The sequence below is a fragment of the Pristiophorus japonicus genome, chromosome 13 (assembly GCF_044704955.1).
Source record: "Pristiophorus japonicus isolate sPriJap1 chromosome 13, sPriJap1.hap1, whole genome shotgun sequence".
NCBI lineage: Eukaryota > Metazoa > Chordata > Chondrichthyes > Pristiophoridae > Pristiophorus > Pristiophorus japonicus.
Genome location: NC_091989.1, coordinates 28,862,954 through 28,870,864, shown reverse-complemented (window position 1 = coordinate 28,870,864; position 7,911 = coordinate 28,862,954).

Sequence of the window (7,911 nt, the reverse complement as noted above, 5' to 3'; positions counted from 1 at the left end):
CAGGAGAGGGGAACGGAGCTGGTGACAGCGGGCTGTGAAGCAGGGCTCGCTACACGCCTTTGCCCCGTCTTCTGCAACTATCCTGCCAGGTTTGAGGTGGGATTGTCGAGACACTCTTTGATCTTTCGCTGTGTTTGTGGTTTGAGGCTGAGAGGAGTTGGATTGGCACCACTATAATACGCGAAGGTTCCTGGGCTTCCTGCAATAGGTTTAGAATTATACTACCATCCACTGGGGGAAGTAGGAATAGCAGATGTTACTGCCACTGCTAGCTGTAATGTCCTTACACTCTACTATAAATTCACACGAGGTACATTCTGCAGAAAAGGTCACCCTGTGACCCGAACCTTTATTCATAGGACCAAGAAGTGATAACCCTGCGTGGGACCTCCCTTTATATACCTGCATGACCAGGCTAGGAGTGTCTCTCACAAGTTCACCCCCTGTGGTCAAGGTGTGCATTTCTTAGGTGTATACAGTATGCAGTGCTGTTATGAAGATTACAGTTACATGAAGGTTACATACATGACATCACCTCTCCCCCAACGTCTTATGGGGTCAAAGATTAAGTCTTTCAGGCGGTCGACGCTCTCTCGTGGAGCGCCGCAGTTGGGGCTCTGGTTGTTGAGCCTTGGCATATGTCTCTGTCACCTGTGGTGATTCCGGCTTGTCCGGGCTGGCCGCAGGGACTGTGCATGCTGCTGAATGTTCTTGTTGCTCGTTCACTGGCGGTGGTGTGGGCAACATCTCATGATCTTCCTCAGGTTCCTCAGTGTCCATGCTGAACCTTTTTTTTACTTGGTCCAGATGCTTGCGGCATATCTGTCCATTGTTAAGTCTGACCACTATGACCCTATTCCCCTCTTTGCCAATTACAGTACCTTCAAGCCATTTGGGCCCCAAAGCATGATTAAGAACAAATACAGGGTCATCGATTTCTATACATCTCCCCTTTGAGTTACGGTCATGGCACTCATTTTGGGACTGGCGCTTGCCCTCAACAATGTCTGACAGGACTGGATGAATGAGGGACAGCCGAGTTTTAAGTGTACGTTTCATAAGTAGTTCTGTGGGCGGGACTCTCGTGAGCGAATGCGGTCGGGACCTATAGGCCAGCAGGAGGCGCGATAGATGGCATTGAAGGGAGGGTCCTTGAATCCGGAGCATGCCCTGTTTTATGATTTGGACCGCATGTTCCGCCTGGCCATTGGAAGCCGGCTTGAACGGTGCCGTCCTGACATGTTTGATGCCATTACCCGCCACGAACTCCCGGAATTCATAGCTAGTGAAACACGGGCCGTTGTCGCTAACCAGGATGTCTGGCAAGCCGTGGGTCGCAAAGACCGCACGCAGACTCTCCACAGTGGTGGATGTCATGCATGAATTCAATATGATGCACTCGATCCATTTTGATCACGCATCAACGACAATGAGGAACATTTCTCCCATGAACGGGCCCGCGTAGTCTACGTGAATACGTGACCATGGCCTGGTGGGCCAGGGCCACGGGCTGAGTGGGGCCTCCCTGGGGGCATTACCCAGCTGGGCACATGTCGTGCACCTGCGAACACAGTGTTCCAGGTCTGAGTCAATTCCCGGCCACCATACATGTGACCGGGCAATGGCCTTCATTAGCACGATGCCTGGGTGCTCGCTGTGGAGTTCCCTGATGAATGCTTACCTTCCCTTCTGGGGCATGACTACCCGGCTGCCCCATAGTAGGCAGTCAGCTTGGATGAAGAGCTCATCCATCCGTCTGTGAAACGGTCTGACCTTCTCGGGGCATGCTCTGTATGCGGGCGCCCAATCCCCAGTCAGGACACATTTCTTAATCAAGGATAGGAGGGGATCTCTGTTGGTCCAGATTTTGATCTGGCGGGCTGTGATGGGGGAGCCTGCGCTGCCAAAGGCATCAACAGCCATGACCATCTCAGCGCTTTGCTCTGCTGTCCCCTCAGTGGTGGCCAGTGGAAGCCTGTTGAGTGCATCAGCGCAAGTTCTGGTGCCTGGCCGGTGCCGTATGGTGTAGTCATACACAGCCAGCGTGAGAGCCCATCGCTGTATGCGAGCTGACGCATTGGCATTGATAGCTTTGCTGTCTGACAACAGAGATGTTAACGGCTTGTGGCCTGTTTCTAACTCAAACCTTCTGCCAAAAAGGTACTGGTGCATCTTTTTCACCTTGTAGACACATGCGAGTGCTTCCTTTTCAACCATCCCATAGCCCCATTCTGCTTGGGAGAGTGACCTGGAGGCATAAGCCACAGGTTGGAGTTGGCCCTCATCATTTCTCTGCTGCAACATGCACCCAACCCCATAGGATGATGCATCACATGTCAAAACCAATTTCTTACAGGGGTTGTACAGGGTCAACAGCTTATTAGAACAAAGCAGGTTCTGCACCCGATTGAAAGCCCGTTCCTGACAGTCCCCCCAAAACCAATCGCAACCCTTACGCAGGAGCATGTGTAGCGGCTCCAACACTGTGCTTAAGTTTGGCAGAAAGCTCCCGAAATAGTTCAATAGTCCCAGAAATGAACGCAACTCCCATGTGTTGCCGGGCCTGGGCGCACGACGAATCGCCTCCGTTTTGGATTCGGTAGGCCGGATCCGATCTGCAGCAATCCTCCTGCCCAAAAACTCGACCTCTGGGGCCAAAATCACACACTTGGACTTCTTTAGTCGCAGGCCTACCCGGTCCAGTCAGCGTAGCACCTCCTCCAGGTTGTGGAGGTGTTCCTTGGTGTCTCGACCCGTGATAAGGATGTAGTCCTGAAATACAATTGTTCCAGGGATGGATTTGAGCAGGCTTTCCATGTTCCTTTGAAAGATAGCGGCCGCTGATCGAATACCAAACGGACACCTGTTATCGGCAAACAGCCCCTTGTGCGTGGTGATGGTGGTCAGTAGCTTGGATTCTTCGGCCAGTTCCTGTGTCATGTAGGCTGAAGTGAGGTCCAACTTGGTGAACAGCTTGCTGCCTGCCAGTGTGGCAAAAAGATCCTCCGCTCTCGGAAGCGGATATTGGTCTTGTAGTGACACTCGGTTGATAGTGGCCTTGTAGTCGCCACAGATCCTGACCGAGCCATCCGTTTTTAGGACAGGGACGATGGGGCTTGCCCAGTCACTGAATTCAACGGGCGAAATTATGCCCTCTCTTCGCAACCTGTCCAACTCACTCTCAATTTTCTCCCGCATCACATACGGCGGAGCTCTGGCTTTGTGGTGCACTGGTCTGGTGTCCGGGGTGATGCGTATCACTACTTTGGTACCTTTGAAAATCCCGATACCAGGTTGAAATAGTGACTCAAATTTCTATAGGACCTGTGAGCATGAGCTTCGCTCCACAGATGAAATGGCGTGTACATCCCCCCATTTCCAGTTCATCTCGGCTAGCCAGCTCCTCCCACAAGCACGGGACCATTTCCCGGGACAATCCAGAGTGGCAGCCGGTTCTCTGATCCATTGCACTGCCTAGCACTGGGATGATCTCTTTGGTGTACGTCCGTAATTGCGTGTCAATGCGTTCTAGTTTGGGTTTGCTAGCTTTGAGTGGCCATAGTTTCTCGAATTGTTGGACACTCATAATTGACTGGCTGGTCCCTGTGTCCAGCTCCATGCATACTGGGCTGCCGTTTAATAAGACTTACATCATCATAGGTGACGTTTTGGTATATGAGCTGTGGATGTTTGCCACATGAACCCGCTGAACTTCAGCATGCATTGCTTTGTCCCAAGCATCAACCTGCCTTGCAGACCCCTCTTCTGGTTCATCTGCCTCGTAAATTAGCCTCGCTGTGGGCTTCCTGCACATTCTGGCTAAATGTCCACTGAAGTTACAATTTCTACAGATAAATTGTTGAAACCTACAGGTTTTTGGAGCAGGTCTGCCTCCGCACCTCCAGCATGAGCTGAGATTGTTGTGAACAAAAGAGCTGTTACCAGGCATTCCTCTCTGATTGTCTCTTTAATTACTCTTGAACACTCTGTTAGTGGGTGTCAATGGCCCCATCCTGGGACGCATTGTCCACTGTGATGGCATAAATGTCCATTCAACCTGCCATTGTCTCTGTTGAGGACCCACTCTAGAGTCTGTTACTGCCTGGGTGGTGTCGAATTGCCCTTGCCTGCCTGCGGGGTTCTGAGTCGCATTTACAATGTTAACTCCCTGATCCATCGCCACGTTGGAAGCAGAGTTGCGCGCATATATTATCTTGGTTTCCTCCTCCCCTGCTATGAAGGTCTGAGCCATCAATGCCGCCGCTTCCAAGGTCAAGTCCTTGGTCTCAATTAGCTTTCTGAAAATCCTGGCATGATCAATGCCCTCAATAAAGAAATCCCTTAACATCTCCTACCTGCAGGCGTCTGTGAACTTACAGAGGCTGGCCAAGCGCCGAAGGTCCGCAACGAAGTCCGGTATGCTCTGTCCTTCCCGACGTCGGTGTGTATCGAATCGGTGTCGGGCCATGTGTATACTGCTCACCTGTTTGAGGTGCTCACCGATCAGTTTGCTGAGCTCTTCAAAGATTTTGTCCGCCGGCTTCTCGGGTGCGAGCAGGTCTTTCATCAGCGCATCCGTCTTAGTTCCACAGCTGGTTAGTAGATGCGCCCTTCGCTTGTCAGCCGCTGCATCTCCCAGCCAGTCCTTCGTGACAAAGCTCTGCTGGAGCCTCTCAACGAAATCGTCCCAGTCCTCACCAACACAGTACTGTTCCTCTGTACTACCGGTGGCCATTCTCGTGAGTCGTTGATTCCCGTTTCTCGTCACCAAATGTAATATCCTTACACTCTACTATAAATTCACACGAGGCACATTCTGCAGACAAGGTCACTCTGTGACCCGAACCTTTATTCACAGGACCAAGAAGTGATGACCCTGCATTGGACCTCCCTTTATATACCTGGATGACCAGATGAGGAGTGTCTCCCACAAGTTCACCCCCTGTGGTCAAGGTGTGCATTTCTTAGGTGTATACAGTGTTGTTACATGAAGGTTACAGTTACATGAAGGTTACATACATGACACTAGCCATGGATCTTATGGACATAATTTACAGTCTTTAATTACAATGTTTCATGAGATACGATTGCCCCATTTTACAGATATATGTCCAGATGTTACATTCCGTTCTGATGAAAGGTCATTGTTCTGAAACGTTAACGCTGCTTCTCTCCACAGATGCTAACTGACCGGGTTAGGATTTTCTGGTTTTATTTCAGGTTTCCAGCAACCGCAATATTTTTCTTTTGCAGATGTTTAATTATATATTTAAGTGACAGCCATGGCTCAGTGGGTAACACTCTCGCCTCTGAGTTAGGTGGTCCTGGGTTCAAGCCCCACTCCAGAAACTGGAGCCTATAATCCAGGCTGAGGGAGTGTGTACTTCTGTTGTATGGTAGTAAATCAATATCTAAGCCAGATATCCAGGCCAAAGCTTCTGGTGTAACCATGTGGATATCTTGTAGGCTGCCTGCGAATTCCCTCTGAGGGCAGTGCTGAATGATGTGCTCCAGGGTCTGATTAGGAGCTCCACAGTTGCATGATGGGGATGCTTTAATCTTCCATCTATGGAGAAGGTGGCAGCATCTACCATGACCAGTTCTGAGGCAGTTGATGGTTGTCCACTGTTTACGAGAAAGGTTTGATCCTTCAGGTTGTACTGTGGGGACCTCTATAAGGAATCCATTCCGTCTATCACAGTTCTTCCAAGCATTTCACCTTCGGTCATCAAGGCTGAGGGGAGATCGCTGTAGGGCTTTGGCGGCAATCCAAAATGACCTTCTAGATTTGAGATGAGTTGGTGGTAGGCTGTTCAAGTCAGCCTGGATCGGCGTAGGTGTGGCGATGTGATGTTTCCAAGCATGGGCAGCCAATGGCCAATGTATTGGTGTCGATAAAAGTGTACCAATGATAATTCTCATAGTAGAATGGATTTGACATGCGGACTTGATAGCCATGCCGGAGAGCAGTACTCCACTGTAGAGTACACCAGGGCAAGTGCTGCCGTATGGAGGGTTTGAGCGTTCGCTCCCAATGTGGATCTGGCGTGTGCTGTACTATTGGAGGGGCAGTACTGAGGGAGCTCTGCACTGTCGGAGTGGCAGTACTGAGGGAGCGCTGCACTGTCAGAGGGGCAGTACTGAGGGGAGTGCTGTATTGTCGGAGGGGCAGTACTGAGGGAGCACTGTCCTGTCAAGAGGGGCAATACTGAGGGACTGCTGTATTGTCAGAGGGGCAGTACTGAGGGAGTGCTGTATTGTCAGAGGGGAGTGCTGTATTGTCAGAGGGGCAGTACTGAGGGAGCACTGTCCTGTCAGAGGGGCAGTACTGAGGGAGTGCTGTACTGTCAGAGGGACAGTACTGAGGGAGTGCTGTATTGTCAGAGGGGCAGTACTGAGGGAGCGCTGTCCTGTCAGAGGGGCAGTACTGAGGGAGTGCTGTACTGTCAGAGGGGCAGTACTGAGGGACTGTTGCACTGTTAGAGGGACAGTACTTTGGGTGTGTTGCACTGATAGTGGTGCCATCTTTCGGTTGAGACGTTAAACTGAGGCCCCGTCTGCCCTCGCAGGTGGATGTAAAAGTTTCCATGGCCACTATTCAAAGAAGAGCAGAGGAATTCTCCCCGGTTCCCTGGGCCAATATTTATCCCTCAACTAACATCACTATAACAGATTATCTGGTTATTATCACATCACTGCATGTGATATCTTTGTGTGTGCAAATTGGCGGCCATGTTTCCTACATTACAACAGTAACGACACTTCAAAAATATTTTGTTGGCTGTAAACGATTCGGGGCATCCTGTATAAATGCAGTGTCAATTATTGTTTGCTAATGCTCCTGTGATGCGCCTTATTTGTTGGCATTATTAGAAGAGACTGAAAGGGACATGATGCAGGCTGTTGAAGCACGGAGAGGTTCACAGGTTACAGGTGGCACCAGGGTATCGGACTGTCGGGTGCAGGTTCAGAATGAATAAGCTCCAGGCATATTAAGGAATTGGAAAGAATTTCTGTTCCCATGTGGAACAGAATCTCGGCAGTAACAAAGGAGGTAGAGCAAGGATCTTCAAAGGAACATGATGAATATCAGTTTATCAGGAATATGCAGGTGAGAAGGATAAATGCAGATAGTGATCCCAGAATGGTGCCATGAACTATGGGAACGCAGACTAAGGCACTGGTTCGAGAAGGTTGTAAAATGGAGAGAGATTCTGGCTTTTTACTGGATATTCCTTTATTGGGAGGGGGAGAAAGTTGTCGGACCCCCGATCAGATAACAAGCTTTATCCCCGAATCTGGGGTCTTACTCAGTGGTAAAACACTGCTCTGTTTCGTTTTACAGTTTAGTGATCACTGAGGACAGTTGAATGTGAGCATTGAGGCTGACAGTAATCCCTGTGACCCTGCATGCTATGTGCCCGTGAGGTCGGAGGTCAGGGAGGCTAAGCGAGGGTGATTGTGACTGGCTGGTTTTCTGTGTTCTGGACCCACTATTTGTTTTAAGAGCTCTGCGATGTGCTGACATGGCCGAGCTCTTTCTGCTGATCGCTCACCTCACCTGACCCATTCCATTGTCCTCACTTCACAGGGAGGTAATGAGGCAAGGCCCTTCTATTGGTTGCCCAGGGACTCCAACAATGACAGTCGAACAGTGACGTCCAAGAAGGTGCACAAAAACTGACCAACATGCAGACAGTGAGAGGATAGGAGTGCCAGGGTTCATCAAGCACATGGGTGTCTGACTGTATGACACGTGACAGCAGTAGGACCTTGCCAACAGCTAACACAAGCTACACGTGGGTGAGTGCGCAGGTACCAGAGTGAAGGGCAGTCTTCAATGGTCACTCCAAAGGTGGCATCAAGTAAGGTAAGACTTTCTAAATGGTATTTTTCGAAAAGGATTTACAG